Raw genomic sequence first — 18,171 nt, 5'->3', positions numbered from 1 at the left:
CCTGCAATCCCTACACAGATCTGGCTGACACAAGCCACAAAACCACAGCTCGCCCCTATACACGAAGCCAAGCCAGAGCACAACTAAGTACAGTACAGCCATCTTCTCAGGAAAACTCTTCACAAAGTTCAAGAGGTCAAGACACAAAGACTTTAACAACTAATCCACACCTAATGACCCACCTAAGTGGTACTCAGGATATCACTCAAGAAATCACTCAAGATATCTCTCAAGTAATTAAGGAACAAAAGAAGAAAAGGCACACTAGCCTGGGAACTTCCTCTCTGCCCAGAACATTGGAGGCTATACACCACACCCCCTCTACAGTATTTATAGGAACTCAAACACTGAGATCCTGCTCTGTTCCAGTAACAAGAAGCCGAAAGCACCAGCCTGAAGATGACGAGTGAGACCTCGTCGAAACGTCGCCTAGACACCCCAACTTTTACACGGGAAGACACCCGAGGACACCAAAACCTGCATTCCTGTACCCGTGAAAATCTACGAAAGCAAATATATATATATATATATATATATAACTATTCTGTGGCAGATACTTTCAAGTGGTCTTTGGGCTGCATTGCCTTCAGCACTATAAAAAAATCTACATCAGCAGTGCCTCAGAATTTCATGTTCCTTCCTGTCAAGGTGACAGGAATTTTGAGGAAAGCCAACTAAATTTGATCAGATCATAAGAGCCAATTCCTAGAGGCCAAGCTACCTTCACACACACACCATATTTGAGAGGATCACCCCCCAATTTTTTTTTATGGGCATTGCCATTCAAATGGTGTGTGTGCCACATTCTGTGATCAATTACGCAGGGCAGGACTTACCTGGTCCCCCCCCCCATATTTTATTCATGTGGCAGCCCTAGATCAGATTAGTGAAACATCTTGGTGGGAGGGACAAGTTGCACAATCTACGTTAGCACCGAATTGCCTAAAGTGAAATTCAAGATGAATCTGAAGATTGCTTCACGGAAAATGGCCAATGAAAATTGCAATATGTCAATCAGACACAACATTCATAGAATCATAGAATAGAATCATAGAATCATAGAGTTGGAAGAGACCACAAGGGCCATCGAGTCCAACCCCCTGCCAAGCAGGAAACACCATCAGAGCACTCCTGGCATATGGTTGTCAAGCCTCTGCTTAAAGACCTCCAAAGAAGGAGACTCCACCACACTCCTTGGCAGCAAATTCCACTGTCGAACAGCTCTTACTGTCAGGAAGTTCTTCCTAATGTTTAGGTGGAATCTTCTTTCTTGTAGTTTGGAGCCATTGCTCCGTGTCCACTTCTCTGGAGCAGCAGAAAACAACCTTTCTCCCTCCTCTATGTGACATCCTTTTATATATTTGAACATGGCTATCATATCACCCCTTAACCTCCTCTTCTCCAGGGCTAAACATGCCCAGCTCCCTTAGCCGTTCCTCATAAGGCATCGTTTCCAGGCCTTTGACCATTTTGGTTGCCCTTCTCTGCACACGTTCCAGTTTGTCAGTGTCCTTCTTGAACTGTGGTGCCCAGAACTGGACACTGTACTCCAGGTGAGGTCTGACCGGAGCATTCAACACACCTATTTTATTATTCATTGTCTCCCATCTCCAAAGAGCACTGCAAATACAGAGGCCTGGCTGTCGAGGGGCTGCCAAAAGAATGCAGGTCATCCATAGGTCAGGGAAAAGGACTTGAGATGGGAAATGCAATGAACTTTTATTCACAGAAGTAAAAACACAACAGCGTTCCTCTAGGCTCGTCTCCCTTACTTGAAGACATTGCAGTAACTGGCGCCTGGCACCCTCACTCACGGCAAACTGTGGCGAGTGGGAGGGCTTCCCCTCTTGGCCTGCCTGGCCCTTTGCTCAGCAATGTGCAGGACTCTTCTCATTCTGGGTTAGTGGATAAGGAGAGCTAGTTGGAACAGGACTGTTCAGTTGCTAAGCAATAGAAACAGCTTCTGCCTCTCTGTCAGAGTCTGCACTCGCATTGAGACTCTCAGCATCCGGTCCTGTCCTGGAATGGCTTTCTTCTTCTCCACCCATCCCCATGCTCCCTCAACCCCCCTGCTTCTAGCATCTCCCAGCTTGTTCCTTCCACAGACTGGTCCCCCATATCCCACCACCACTGTCCTGGATCTAAGTCTTCTTCCTCTGTGTCATCCATGGGGCATTATTGGGTAGGCAGCAACACACCCCTCCTCAGTCGCTGACACCTGCAGATTCTGAGGCCAAGTTCGCCCTCCTTGAATTCTCATTTTTCTTTGTTTCCCACCCCAATTCCAGAATGATAAAAAATACGGCTATGTCATTTCACAGCATCCACTGCCTGCAAACCCTAAGGAAATTGTGTAGTGCTGTTGTTAAGATCATAACAGGTTTAATGAATAGCCAACATTCAATTCTTGGCTGCATTCAGAGGGCACTTCATTCCATCTTCCTGATGTTTTCTTACCTGTTAATTATTGTGTTTATGTGATCTTTGACACATGGTAAAAGCCTCTTCAGGAAACAGAATGGAATCTAGGAGAAGATTAGCACTCATTCCCATGTTAATTTGTTTCGGGGAGGGGGATGCTGAGAACCCCACAAACTTGAAAAAGCACTTTTGTGTTTTGCCATTTTTATCATCACGCCACTGACGCTCACATGACAAAATCAGGAGCTGTATCCTGGCACACAGCTCTTTTCCACTGTTTAGCACGATGAGGCAGTATATCAACAAAAGGCCACAGTTACATATCACAACAGATACTGCAGTGTAAAAGGAACAATAGAAAAATTGGAAGAGAAGCACAAGCATTATAAGCAGTAAAACTATCACAATAGGCCCCACATCTGAAGGCAGCCCTTATCTCATGGAACAAAGGCCTTGAGTTTTCAGGGTGAGCAGAGAAGAAGAAGAAGAAGAAGAAGAAGAAGAAGAAGAAGAAGAAGAGGAGGAGGAGTTTGGATTTGATACCCCGCCTTTCACTCCCCTTAAGGAGTCTCAAAGCGGCTAACATTCTCCTTTCCCTTCCTCCCCCACAACAAACACTCTGGGAGGTGAGTGGGGCTGAGAGACTTCAGAGAAGTGTGACTGGCCCAAGGTCACCCAGCAGCTGCATGTGGAGGAGCAGAGACGCGAACCCGGTTCCCCAGATTACGAGACTACTGCTCTTAACCACTACACCACACTGGGAGCTCCATCAACTTTTTATCAAATTATGGTAAAAATGTTGCTTCCAATTTAAGTTGTTATTGCACTTTTTTATCATATCAGGCAATAAAAACAAACTAATCTAAGTTAAAATAAAAATTAAAAACAAAGAAAAAAGCAAGGAGAAAAGAAAAAGAGGGGAGAAATTAGAAAGCCCTCTCTCAAAGGCAGATCTCAACCCATGTCTCACACAGAAGGGGGTGGACCCTCCTCTCACCTTTCTTCTCCCAGCCTCCCACCCTGGGAGATCTTCGCATCCCTGCCTCTCACACAGGGTCTTTCACCAGCCATCCATCACTTTCCTGTGCGTACCCTCATTAACCCAGAGTAGAAGTCCCAATTTAATTCGTATAGAGAAGATAAAAAGTTTAATGAAAACATTCTTCATGTAACTCCTTCTAGGACTAGCGTTGCTCAGTGCATACATCTACCATGCTGTTTAGCAAACACGTTTCACAAAAAGAGAAATAGCTTATTTTTTTACGGGTAGATTGCCAAATTCTACCTTGTATGCCTGCTAACTTTTAGCATTTTGCTCCAAATTTCCCTATAATTTGATACCGCCGCATTGCCTTCAGTGTGTGTCTGTATGATTTCATCAGTCACAGTCTTTGCTTTTTTGACACCACGAATTCTTTTTCTTCAGAAATCTTTGCCAGCCCTTTTCCAGCGTAAAAGTGTTCAAGTCAAGAACTGATATTTCTTCTCCTGATGGCCATTGTGTCTTATGTTCATGAGTGTAACTATCCAGCTTGTCTTTTTAACTGCAACCCAAAACAGAGGACTGATGGTTTCGGGGATTTCTATGCAATAATGTCAAATCATTTCTATATGTTGGCTGTCAAATACCTTCAGTACCACATTTTTCATAGTTCCTTTTTTATTAGCTGTCTTAAAACTACACGTACTACCCAAGATGATACATACACAATGCGAAAGGGGGCGCTCACAACACTTTCTTCACTAGCGGGCCAGCAAATCAAAAGCTGATATGTTATTTTTGCTCCTCCCTGCTTGCTCGCTGCTACAGTAACCATTTGCTTCTTTAACCAGAAAACAGACTTGAAGCTAGTAAGCAGGTGACTCATGACATTGCCAAGCAGAAGGAATGAAGGGTGAAAGTTGCCTTAAGTCTCTTCCTTCACTGGCAGACTAAGGGCGCATTCAAATGTGAGGAATATTGCACACTTCTGTCCCATTTTCTAATGTTAACACTGTTGTGTTAGGAACTGTGGCTTTTTGACCAACATACTAAATTTCATTCACCCCAGTGGGTACGTGTGAAACATAGCCGTTAACATCATTGAAAGTGGAATAGGATACAAATGCAATAAACTGTGGAAAGTCGTGTGTGTGTGTGTGTGTGTGTGTGTGTGCATCTCCATTTCCAATTCCCAAAACTTCCCTTGCTAAACTGAATGGAGATACATAGCACTTCTGAGCACTGAAATATACGTATCATTCCTTCCCAAGAGCAACCTGGATCAGACTGAATGAGACTTTGTACATTTCCACATGCAACACTTTGGAGCAAGAGCCATTTTATCAGGTATGTAATGCAGACATAAAACCTACATTTGGCAAAATGTTCCTTTTCATTAGGAATGCCTGTCATCCATTTTTTCCTCATGAACAATAACTGGACAAATGACATGAGGAGAACTCAAAAGGTTAACATAGTATAAGAGTACAGTGGTACCTTGGTTCTCAAACAACTTGGTACCCAAACACCCAAACACTGCAAACCCGGAAGTGTTCCGGTTTGCAAACCTTTTTCGGAAGCTGAACGTGCTCTGTTTTGAGTGTTACACTTCTGATTTGAGTGTTACGCTGAGGTCTGTCTGTTTTTGCTATTTATTTTGCATTTTTGTTTTTGCGACTCTTTTTTGTTTTGTTTTTGTGACTGTGGGGAACACAGTTCAGCTACTGATCGATCGATTGTGTGACTGCAGTACATTGTTTACTGGTTTCATTTTATGGGTCAATGGTCTCCTTAGATAGTAAAATTCATGTTAAATTGCTGTTTTAGAGGTTGTTTTTAAAAGTCTGGAACAGATTAATCCATTTTGCATTACTTTCTATGTGAAAGATCACCTTGGTTTTAGAATGCTTTGGTTTTGGAACAGACTTCCAGAATGGATTAAGTTTGAGAACAAAGGTACCACTGTATCAGATGCTGCATCAGTCTAGCATCCTGTTACTATAGTGGCCAACCAGATGATGTTGAAGAAGAAGAGTCTGAATTTGATATCCTGCTTTATCACTACCCAAAGGCGTCACAAAGTGACTAACATTCTCCTTTCCCTTCCTCCCCCACAACAAACACTCTGTGAGGTGAGTGAGGCTGAGAGACTTCAGAGAAGTGTGACTAGCCCAAGGTCACCCAGCAGCTGCATGTGGAGGAGTGGAGACGCGAACCCGGTTCACCAGATTACGAGTCCACCGCTCTTAACCACTACACCACACTGGCTCCCTGTAGGATGCCTGTAGGAAGCACCTGTAGGATGTAGGAACACACAAGTTAAGCCTCAGGTGTGAAAATGCTCTAGGTTGGCCTCTATACTTTAGACTGAATTGCTTGTGAATTGCTCTGTCCATCAGTTGAAGGTGGGAAGCAGTGCAAATCCCCACCAAAAGAAAATCTGAACCTCAGATTTGGTGGTGGATGGAGACTTAAGTGCAAATCCCAAACAACACTTGACAAGTATGGCTTGGGAAAGGATGTTGTTGCTGCACGAAGTGCTGTCTTACTGTAGGCTAGAAGGCCCAACAGTGCAAGAAATAAGCATGCCTCACTGATATGCAGAGCACAAATGCAAGCAACAGCCAGTCAACATTCATTATAGCTCAGTCGGTAGAGCATGAGACTCTTCATCCCAGGGTCGTGGGTTTGACCCCTATGTTGGACCAAAGATTCCTGCATTGCAGGGAGTTAGACTAGATGAATCTTGTGGTCCCTTCCAATTCTACAGTTCTATTATTCTATTATTCTACCCAGCCCTAGTGGGTGTAATAACCTAGCAAGAAGTTGGCCAAGTAAGTTGAACAGTGCAAAAACTCACAAAGATACTTTCAGTTGTGATCTAGTCATTCCAGTCCCAGCCCAACAATGCCAAATCTGCATATGAATTTCAACTTGACAACTTTCCACTGGAGTCTATTAAATGGGCAGCAGATGTTGCTTTAGCCACAGATCCTTTGATTTTGGGGTTCTTCTGGAAGCATTAAAATGAGTTAACAAGGCCAAAAGGTTTTTGTTGTTTATTTTCTGATACCCCACAGTTCCTGTTGTAACAGCTTAGGCCAGCTAATAAAAAAGTACAACAATTTAAAAACAAAGTGAAAACAATACCAAAAATGCAAGGTTTCATACAATCTGATGGTCAGTACCAAAGCAGCAACAAAATGCTTAAAATGTAGAAATATTGGGGAAAGGAGTGCACTTTTTGAGATGCATTGTTTCTTCCTTCTTATCATTATTGTTGGAACTTTCAATGTTGAAACCCATTAGCACCTTCCTTAAGCACTAATATATTCAGTGGTTTAGTGACCTTTTCAAATGTGACCTTTTTGGATTCCTTTCTTGAGGCTATGGGGTAAAATGATTTCACCACCTGCTTCTGGTTGCAATATGATATAATTGTATGAAGGGTCTTTGAACGGGAATAGAACAAGCTTTTGCTCTTTAGCAAATGGATTGATGCGTCTCGAAAGGGACCTGCTTAACCCCCATTGTTTCACACATGTGCATTTTTTTTCTTAAGTTGACAAATGATTTTCTAATAACAACCATAAATCAATCGGGCCTTAAAATAAGGTTGTCATATAAAGATAAAAACAATTATTTCCCCGCCAAATGGTTTTCCCATCTTAGTTTTCTAACATGTGCCCTAGAGGTGAAAAGTAAAAATATTTCCCTTGTGGCTGATCTTTGAAAGAACAGGGAATTCTGTGTAAAAATTCCATTACAGTAGAGTAGATCAAGAATAAGGATGAACTAGGGGGTAGGACTGTACAATAGATGTTTTCAAGGAAACTGTACAAAAAAGCTTTCATGGTGTTAATGTTATTTATGAAAGGGAAATAAGTTCCTATTCATTTTAGCTTTACATACAACTGTTAACATGTACTTGCTCTTTTAATGTTTCAATGACTTTTAAATCCATCACATTCTCATCTGATTAGATATGACGTGCTTTGATGATTAGATGCCTCCCCACAATTTTCTAAGTGTCTTCCTGTTACTCTGGGTGTTGAAAGACATAAAACTTTATTTGCTGGAAAGCCACATCTTTAAAGACAGAAATGATTAATTGTGAACCTATTACCAACTTTGTGGGGGAAAGAAAAATGTCTCAGGATTTTATTTGTGTCTTTAACTTCAGCACTCTGGGATTTTCAAATTCACAACTATCCAATAGTGAATTAGGTGGCCCCTTGTATCATTGCAGGACTGGCTATGGTCATGGATTTTGAGCTGAAACTGTATGTGGATCTGACAGTAGTTTGTCAGATTCTCATTTTTCCAATCATATGCTCAGTTCTCCACAATTCCACATCAGTTTATTATGAAAATTGACTGGCATTTCAGTGTAAATATCTAACACACATTTTTGTCTGTAATTTTGCCTAACACACACATGTGTATGTTTTGTGAAGCAATTTCCCCTAATATAATACACTTTTGTGCTATTTTCACTAATGTGGGTCACTTTATGCCTATTTTCCTTAATACACCCTTTAAAAATTGTTTGGTTGGGGAGCTGCATCACAAAATTCAGAGAAGTGAACATTTCAAACGATGGCTGTGTTTCTGGGGGACAGGGGGCAGGCGGGTGTGGGGGACTCCCTGGTGCTGAATGGGGTAACTGTGCTTCTAAAAGGCCAGGTGCGAAGCCTGGGAGTCATTTTGGACTCGCAGCTGTCCATGGAGGCGCAGGTCAGTTCTGTGTCCTGGACGGCTGTCTACCAGCTCCACCTGGTACGCAGGCTGAAACCCTACCTGCCCATGCGCTGTCTCGCCAGAGTAGTGCATGCTCTGGTTATCTCCCGCTTGGACTACTGCAATGTGGGGCTGCCTTTGAAGGAAACTAAATCCAATCCAGAATGCAGCTGCCAGACTGGTGACAGGGAGCAGCCACGGGGACCATATAACACCACTCCTAAAAGATTTACGTTGGCTCCCAATAGATTTCCAAGCACAATTCAAAGTGTTGGTGCTGACCTTTAAAGTCCAAAATGGCTTTGTCCCTGTATACCTGAAGGAGCATCTCCACCCCCATCGTTCAGCCTGGATACTGAGATCCAGCGCCGAGGGCCTTCTGGCAGTTCCCCTACTGTGAGAAGTGAGGATACAGTCAACCAGGCAGAGGGCCTTCTCAGTAGTGGTGCCCATCCTGTGGAACGCCCTCTCATCAGGTGTCAAATAGATCAACAACTACACAACCTTGTCAGTGGTGGTTAGATACATAAGCAAAATTCTCTAGCAAACCATGCAGCCAGGGTTTACCCATCCCATAATTTTGTGAACCCTACATATGATAAGCGAAGAGAATGACCTTCTTCTCCATCATACTCATCTGGAACCTAAAAAATATCCCTAATAACCTCTCTATCCTTGCATGCATGAACAGTCTATTTGTAATGACACATGATTAAACAAAAGGAAGTGTCTCAGTCATAGCAGACAAGTCATATATCTGACACTAAGATGCAGAGTTAATTTTACAAGAAAGCAAAGATGTATTGCGAATCAGTGTGCAAGGACTTTTTCTACCCCTTTGCTAATGTTTTCCGAGTCAATCATTGGCACTAATGCCTCATAATGCTGCACGCTACTGCGAGTCTTCACTCAAAACTTGAAGCTGATAGATCAAGACAAGGTCAGGGTAGTGCCGCTTCTGTGTTTGCATGACTACAATCCCATCCTTCACAGAATGCCTTCCCATTGGCTCGATGTGTCACAGAGTTGATGGAAGGCAAGGAAGTCTCTTTACTTTCCTGTAGCAGAAGTTTGCCAAGATTTCTCTGAGCATGACACCATCCCTTGTTTGGAAGCCATGTGTTCTAATTTAATTCTCAGATCTGTCTGTCACAACAACAGGAGCACACGGTTCTTGGAAATGCTTTGATGCTGGCGACTCACAATGTTGTGCCTTAGAGCGCATGCACATCGGGATCTTTCTTTTGCCCTTGCCTGCTCCTGCATTTTATTCAGTCCTGCAATGCATGATCCTGCAAGGACTGATGATCTGTATTGCAGTCCAGAAAGACTGAAGCTGTTTTGTCATCTCTGAAGATATTGTCGCCAGATTTAGCATGGCAGTTCCAAAATGCACTAATCTGGACACCTCTAAATATATTGTCATCCAATTTGTCATGACCATTCCTAAGAGTGAGGAGTGAGTTTTTGTCTATGTTTAGATACTATTGGAGGCCATTTTTAAAAAGATAGTGGACTGACCTTTCAAAACTGCATGGATTTTAACCAAATTTTGCATGATGGTTCCTCAAATCAGGATTGTATCTATTTTCAGATGCAGTTGGATGCTATTTTGTAACAAGATGTTGGACTGACCTTTCAAAACTGTGCTGATTTAAACTACTGATTGCAAAACTGCACTCATTTTTTGGTTCCTTAAAATTCTAAAGCAATTCCAGATACAAGGCTGCTAGTATTCTATACTTGACTAGCAATGTGCTAGTTACTACGACAGATGGATGACAGACTTATTTATGGCAAACATCCCACAGTAGCATTTCAATAATGTCTGTAAACAGGCGACAGGACCTGCAATAAAGGTTTTGCCCTCAGGTGAACCACTTTATCCTCCCCCCCCCCCGGAGTGTAAATATCCACTAACTTGAGGGAAAGAAGAAGGGTACACTCAAGGACAGCACTGAGATGTGGGCTGGTGACACCCAGCCACTGAGAGTCAAATTTCCTCTTCATCTCCATATTCATATTTCGGTTTTATTTAATAATAAGTCATGTTTGAGAAATAGGTAAAGGGTAAAGAGACCCCTGACCGTTAGGTCCAGTCGCGGACTCTGGGGTTGAGCGCTCATCTCGCTCTATAGGCCGAGGGAGCCGGCGTTTGTCCTCAAGACAGCTTCCAGGTCATGTGGCCAGCATGACTAAACCGCTTCTGGCAAACCAGAGCAGCACACGGAAACACCGTTTACCTTCCCGCCGGAGTGGTACCTATTTATCTACTTGTACTTTGACGTGCTTTTGAACTGTTAGGTTGGCAGAAGCAGGCAGGGACTGAGCAACAGGAGCTCACCTCGTTACAGGGATTCAAATCGCTGACCTTCTGATCTGCAAGCCCTAGGCTCAGTGGTTTAACCCACAGCACCACCCGTGATAAATAGGAGCATAGCTGTCAACTTTTCCCTTTTTTAAAGGGAAAATCCCTTATTCCGAATAGGATTCCTTGCAAGAAAAGGGAAAAGTTGACAGCTATGAATAGGAGCAACCTAATCAGAGAAGCTGGCTGGACCTTGACCCTTGTCCCACCAACTCTCATAATTCACCTCCTTATGGTTGTCCTTTCACTCATCCGCCAAATGTGCATCCATGCTTCAGGATTTTACCATGGGCGCAGGGGAGGCAAGGCTGGCTTTTACAAAGCTGGATGTGTTCCCCATTACCAAAAGCTAATCATGATCTCAAGGGACTGAGGGAGAGCAGGCTTGTGGAGACCCTCCCCCCAATGTTTGATTCTGTTTCTTGGTTTTACTTGATGGTGCTTAAATGCTAGGAACTAACTTTTACAGATAGATAGATAGATAGATAGATAGATAGATAGATAGATAGATATAAACACAGTGGTTATAATCAAATCAAGTCCCCTACTACCCCCCAGAATTTCCTTTATTTCCATATTTTAGTTTTTCTTTAGGAAAGCCCCAATTATACAAGTGCGCAATTTCACCTTGAAAAAAGTCAGATTTGGCTTGTTCCTTCCATGTGCATCGTTTGCCCTTGGAAATGATTTCCAAAAAGATAGCCAGTCAAAAGATTAATAGAATTAAAATCTTTGTAGAATAAGCTTGTTCTAGCTGACAGCTAACTTGATTCCCCCCCTTCCTTTCAAAAGACAGTAAACAGAAAGAAAGCCTGCAGCAATACAAAGGAAGCGAGCACATTAAAGAGGGATTAGCTTCAGGAGGCTATGACAGATGTAAAGTGCTTTGCACACGTTGCTATGTGATGTTGAACATATGTTGTCAATTAAAAATTGCTTAAGAAATATTTAACAAGGCAAATCTTACATAGCTCTGGTTTGTAAGAATATACTGCCTTTCTCTTTCACCACCTTTCATTTCATTTAATGCTTTATTGTGAGCAAAAGAAGAAGAAGAAGAAACCACCTTTTGCACCATAGTTACTACTTGAATATACTTCCCAGGGTGGTGTTTTAATTGTATGTCTTGGAATCCTAACATTAATCTGCCTCTTTAGGAAAGAATGAGGCAGCTTGCATTAAAGCATTGATTCCCATACTCCAGTGTTGTCTCTGATAATTGCCTCTCTAGGGTCTCAAAACATGGGGGCTTCCATGTCCTGCTGTGCCACTAAGCCTGCTGGGCCACTACCCTGCCAAGTGGAATTTCATGCATTGTTTAAAAAACTTCCCCCACAAATCTCAAAGTCATACACTCCCCTGTGCTACACACCCTGATATCCTTCCATCTGAATTTAGAAAGTCTCCTTCAGAGATCTCTGTCAATCCATAATGAAAACAGATGAAAGACAAAACAGCATCCATTTAAAACCAAAATACAGTAATTGTTTTCTTTTTTCCTTTTTTTCTTGGAAGAAGAAGAAGAGGAGGAGAAGGAGGAGTTTGTATTTGATATTCCGCTTTATCACTACCCGTAGGAGTCTCAAAGCGGCTAACAATCTCCTTTCCCTTCCTCCCCCACAACAAACACTCTGTGAGGTGAGTGGGGCTGAGAGACTTCAGAGAAGTGTGACTGGCCCAAGGTCACCCAGCAGCTGCAGGTGGAGGAGCGGGGAAGCGAACCCGGTTCACCAGATTACGAGACTACCGCTCTTAAGCACTACACCACACTGGATCTCTTGGAAATTTTATAGGTGTTTGATTGCTCATGTTGCCCTATCTTATCTCTGGTTTGCATTCAAACCAAGATGCCTTCTTCAATTGTTCTGCTTTCTGTTTATAAACCCTTTTGACGTAGGCCGTATATTTCTCTGTTTTGTACAGTGTCTTGAACACTGCTGGTGCTAAAAAGTGTAGTAATCATACTGTAGGAAAAGTGAATTCTGAATCAAGGGAAATGAAAAGTGAATGTGAAAATTTAGGTGGCTAATGTATGGTGGTGAGAAAATCCATAAAAAATCAAAAAGCAAATAATGTGAGAATTGAAACAAAAAGTCTCATGGAACAGACTTGGATGCTACCTTAATGAGCTGCCACAATCTGAATTCACTCATGTATCAGAGCACCCTTTTAGTCACAGATGGGAATAGGAATGTGTCTAGCCTAAGTCTGTGTGATTGGCAGGAAGGGGGAAAGGAGGGCTCAGTATTGGACAGTCATGATATAAATACCAGGCAATTTCCAACCTTCTGTTTGTGGCCTATCCAGCTCCAGCTTCCAGTTAAATTTTCTGACTTCAGGGATGCAGAGGTGGAGAACTTGGGATCAAGCCATCTGTAGCTACAGGTTGGCCTAAGTTATGAACTGGGGAAAATAAGAGGAAACTTGACAATCAAGTTATGGTTGGGTCAGTTTACTGTGAATTTGTCAACCTTCAACCTTTATGCCATTATTGAAATTCCATGGCACAGGTACTGCTTGTTTCTGTCTATTGAATCTTCCAGCGGAAAATAATCCATAAAAATCTATGGAAACTCAAAACAGGATATGGTTTCCATTCTGTAACTTTTGTTTTGTTTTGATAAATTGTGACACAAGTTGTTAGAAGCACCAATGCACACCTACCTTTAACCTGTTTTACTAGAATAGACAGATTAATGTATTGATTGTGAGCTGGAAGCTTCCTTAACTTCCATCTCCGTGTAGACCTGTGACAAATCCATCTCGCAGAATCATTTTCCACCTACCCATAGAGTCAATCTAGCGTCTGTTTGTCACAAGTTATACTTTTTGACTTTTAGGAATGAGTTTATAATACCCCTGAAATCTTCCTACATATATAGCATGCAATCTTTTTTCTTTTCTTTTTTTAAAGAATGAATTGGAAACAGAATTTCCTCAAGCACAACTTTTTAGAGGTCACATAAGCAAATGCTACTAGCAGCAAGTCTGACACTTGGAAACTGTCGTCGACAAGTATTCATATTCCTTCATGTGTTGCGTTTCATTTGCTTTAGGTTCAATAATGAGGCCTAAAACAGTCTCTAATTTTGAGGTGCATTTATGATTCACGAACCAATTCAGTCAGAAGATCTATATTGGGAGGAATTTGGATCTTCTTATGGACTGTCCCTGCTCCACATATTAATAGAAAGGTCTGAATAGAACTTTTGCATGTATATGTTGTACGTATAGTCTTTGCACAACTGTGAAGCCTGCCAAAGACAGATACCTAAATGGGTGTACAGAACCTGTGTGTGTCAGGGATCTGTGTATGGTAGCTCTGTGTGTGTGGTCAGTGACTGAACTGCATGTAGCAGCTTTCTGACTCTGCCCATCCAGTTGATCCATAGAACTTTCTGGGCATCAAAACTGAGTCCTGCTTAAGCACCATGGTGTTCCTGAGCTGTGGCATGTTAATAAGACCTTGATTTCTTCCACCTTCTGCCTTGCTCCTTGCTCCTGCCTCTTTGGGTCCTAAAAACAGGCTTGCCCCATGGCTTCTGATTCCTGCTCCTTGCTCACCTCGGTCTTTTGCCCATGGCCCAGCCCTAACAATGAGTACAGCTGCATGTGCCAATGTTACATTCAAACCTATGGATGGATTCATGGAGATTTGGAGGAGAGGCAGCAGATGAGGTCTTACTTCCCTGCTCCCACATTTCACTGAACAGGTGAAAAGTGCTGCTGAGTGAGACAGAGGAAGTGGACTGGATGGAAAATGTCTGACTGCATAAATATCCAGCTGAAGAACGTCAGGGCAATACAAATTCTAGGTTTGCCAAACACAGATGTCCTTGTTCACATAATCTGTCCCGTCTACCATGATATCCTGCTTGTTGAAAACTGCAGAATGTTTTGCTTTGCAAAAAGCAAACCTGAGAAAAGAAAGAAATTGACAAGATATGTTTCTTCCTCCCATTTCACATAGCATAGATTACTTCATCCACATTCTTTGTGCAGTAGAGGCTGTCATCTGAAACTAATCTTGATGGGCAACAGGCCTTCTTTTAAATGTTTGTGTTACTTTATTCTACTGAAGAATCAGAATTAGATAGTTAATAAAATGAGTTTATAGAAGCACAAGAGTAATGGTGGCAGCCACAATTTCTTTGCTTAATTAGGAATTTGGTACTGTTGGAGATATATTTCTAAAGCTGGTGACCATTTTGCCATTTTGAACCCTTGTTCAAAAGTGTGGTGTAGTGGTTAAGAGCGGTTAATCTGGTGAACCGGGTTCGTGTCTCCGCTCCTCCACATGCAGCTGCTGGGTGACCTTGGGCCAGTCACACTTCTTTGAAGTCTCTCAGCCCCACTCACCTCACAGAGTGTTTGGTGTGGGGAAGGAAGGGAAAGGAGATTGTTAGCTGCTTTGAGACTCCTTCGGGTAGTGATAAAACGGGACATCAAATACAAACTCTTCTTCTTCTTGTTTGCAATCCTGCGCACCCTGACTTGGTGACAAATTCCACTGAACATGGTATTACTTACTTCTGAATAAATATGTCTAAAATAATTCTGGTGCCTCAACCCCCATCTCTAATGAAAATATCCTTATGAGTTTGTGGCTGCCAGACTCCCCTAAATTCATGGGTCCCGTAAGTGTTAGAATCCAATCAAGGCTTGTGTGTGTTAAACGGGATGGCAAACTCCTAATCCCTGTACCCAGCTTCCCCTGTTCAGGAGATTGCCTGGGAGATGAGCCATTAAGAAAATAATGACCGCTCCCTGCTTAAAACGGGGGGTGCCCTTTGCGCAGCCCTAGATCTGGAGCGGCCCCATCAGCATAGGCTTGGCTTCGCCTTCCCTCAGGTGGGATACCTGGAGGTCTCCGCCTACCTCAGTCAGTTGTCCAATCCCACCTGGGGGAAGCGTTGCCAAGGAGACCAGGCCAAGGTAGGGGAGGGATTACCTGCCCACACAATAGAGGGAGGATCTTACCTGGGAATCCTCACTTGGCTCCAGAGCTTCTCCCACCCTACCCACCCTCAGTTAATGTCTCATTTTGCAGGTTGACTTTTCTCCACAGGTTTTGCAGGTTAACTTTTCTTCACAGGTATGCGGGCGCTGCTACGTTAAGGTCGCTGTTAAAGGGCCGGAAAGGAATTTCCCTGCATTGGCAGGTTTCGCCTTTCCCGTAGCAAAACGTCACAACTTTGGCGGTATCAGGCCTTGGGCGGAATCCTATAGTCCATCTTCCTCTTTGCGGCGGCGATACCAGGGTTCCCCGTTAAAGGGGTTTTTGAAGGGAGGCTTTGACCGTATACCGAAAGGTCGTCATTGCTCTCCCCTGCGGCGGCAGCGTAACGGGGGCGGCTATCTCTGCTTGAACATATGTTCTCCAGAGCCGGCCCATCCCCCCCCCACACACACTGGATAACCCTGATGCTCCCTAGGTCCCTGGCTGGGGACTGGGGAGGGAGAACGCCCAATGCCTGAGCCAAGGTCTACCCACATTTGAAATTTAATAAAGTTGTGGCCAATTTAATCCCATAGCACGTTGTCTTGAGTCGTTATTCCACATGACGGGGGGGGGGGGACTGCGTGGGATCTGGGGACTCCACCTGTCCACGCAATGGAAATGTGATGAGCCATTGAGAGAACAAAGGGAAGATGTCTTTGTCTTCACCCAAAAGGAAAGAAGTACCCAACCTGGTGCAAAGAAGAAGCTGCAGCTCAAGATAGGAAAAGAGCTCCTAAGAAGAAGAAGAGTTTGGATTTGATACCCCGCCTTTCACTCCCTTTTAAGGAGTCTCAAAGCGGCTAACATTCTCCTTTCCCTTCCTCCCCCACAACAAACACTCTGTGAGGTGAGTGGGGCTGAGAGACTTCAAAGAAGTGTGACTGGCCCAAGGTCACCCAGCAGCTGCATGTGGAGGAGTGGAGACTCAAACCCGGTTCCCCAGATTACGAGACTACCGCTCTTAACCACTACACCACACCGGCTCTCTAAGGGTAGACTGAAGAAATTATGGGCCTTGATGATGTGTTTATTCCAAAGGGACTCATTTTTATGGATCCAGTCACTTCAAACTGCCCAGTATTAATCCCTGCAATATTATATATGTGTAAAGTAAACCCCTGAGTAAAGGGACCCCTGACTGTTAGGTCCAGTCACGGATGACTCTGGGGTTGCAGGGCTCATCTCGCTTTACTGGCCGAGGGAGCCGGCGTACAACTTGTGGCCAGCATGACTAAGCTGCTTCTGGCAAACCAGAGCAGCACACAGAAATGCCATTTACCTTCCCACCAGAGTGGTACCTATTTATCTACTTGCACTTTGACGTGCTTTCAAACTGCTAGGTTGGCAGGAGCAGGGACTGAGCAATGGGAGCTCACCCCGTTGCGGGGATTTGAAGCACCAACCTTCTGATTGGCAAGCCCTAGGCTCTGTGGTTTAGACCACAGCGCCACCCAAGTCCCTTATATATGTGTACATAAGCCATATATCATAAAGACACCAGTCTTTATGCTGTGCCTTATTTCCACCCTGGGCACCTGGAACCCCTGGAATCTAGCACTGCTCAGATATGCAATAATATGAAAAAAGGCAAGCAATAATATGAAAAAAGCAGCTAACAAAATCACAAGTTGCTACCACACAGAGCTCCTTGCTGCCATGCTCTTTGGACAGAGTAGATCAAGTCTCCCTGAGAGTGAAAGCACTCAATGACATTCCATTACTCTCAAGAGAGAATTCATAGAATTGTGGAGTTGGAAGGGACCATGAGGGTCATCTAGTCCAACCCACTTCAAGGCAGGACTCTTTTGCCCAACATGGGGCTCAAACCCACGACCCTGACATTAAGAGTCTCATGCCTTACTGACTGAGCTATGCCACCTCAAGCATCAAAAGAATTGTATGGAAAAGACACGCCCCCCCCCCTCCGTATAAACACTGGTGAAGGCAGAAATTGGTGTCTGAATGAGTCAACAAGCCTTTTTAAAGGTTGGCCCTAGCAGAATAGGGGAGTGCCATTTGGTGTTCCATTTGAGACACCAAAATGTCTTGGGACAGGCTTTTTAAGTTTAACACCAACTTTTCTGCTATAGAGAACTGTGCATGCAAAGTGACATGAGTTTTGGAAAAATGGAAGTGATATGAACTAACAGTTTTCTTCACAGTCATCACAATCAAGTAGTGTACAGAAATATGGTCAAATTTGAAGTTATCATTGCTAGGCCGAATTGCTGTGATAAAAATGAATGTATTGCCAAGGATGCTGTTTTTGTTCCAAACATTGCAAATTTTGGATAAAATGGAATGTTTCAAGAAGTGGCAGAGAGATATTTCTAGATTTGTCTGGCAGGGCAAGAAGCCTCGAATAAAATTTAAGATATTAACTGATGCCAAAGAAAGAGGTGGATTTGCCCTGCCAGACCTTAAGCTTTATTATGAATCAGCCGCATTTTGTTGGCTGAGAGAATGGCTGCTTCTTGAAAACACTGACATTCTGGATTTAGAAAGTTTTAATAACGTATTTGGGTGGCATGCATATTTGTGGTATGATAAGGTCAAAGCACATAAAGCGTTTAAAAACCATATTGTCAGGAAAGCACGGTTTAATGTCTGGATAAGATATAAGGACTTGCTTGAAAACAAAACTCCAAGGTGGTTGTC

The 18,171-nt window shown here is 43.2% G+C and overlaps 2 long non-coding RNA genes across 2 annotated transcripts in view; both read right to left on the bottom strand.

Moving 5' to 3' along the window:
• Positions 1-18,171, bottom strand: part of LOC309339880 — a 120,235-nt gene that overhangs the window by 27,456 nt on the left and 74,608 nt on the right. The window lies entirely within an intron of this gene.
• Positions 3,828-18,171, bottom strand: part of LOC309339908 — a 49,266-nt gene continuing 34,922 nt past the window's right edge. The window contains exon 3 of the long non-coding RNA XR_014155644.1: positions 3,828-3,965. This is a non-coding gene — a long non-coding RNA (uncharacterized lncRNA). The remainder of the gene's footprint in view (positions 3,966-18,171) is intronic.

This window comes from Podarcis erhardii (genome assembly GCF_964252035.2).
Source record: "Podarcis erhardii genome assembly, chromosome: 4".
Classification (NCBI taxonomy): Eukaryota; Metazoa; Chordata; class Lepidosauria; order Squamata; family Lacertidae; genus Podarcis; species Podarcis erhardii.
Note: the sequence above shows the minus strand (reverse complement) of the source record. Positions and strands in the feature narration are given on the sequence as shown.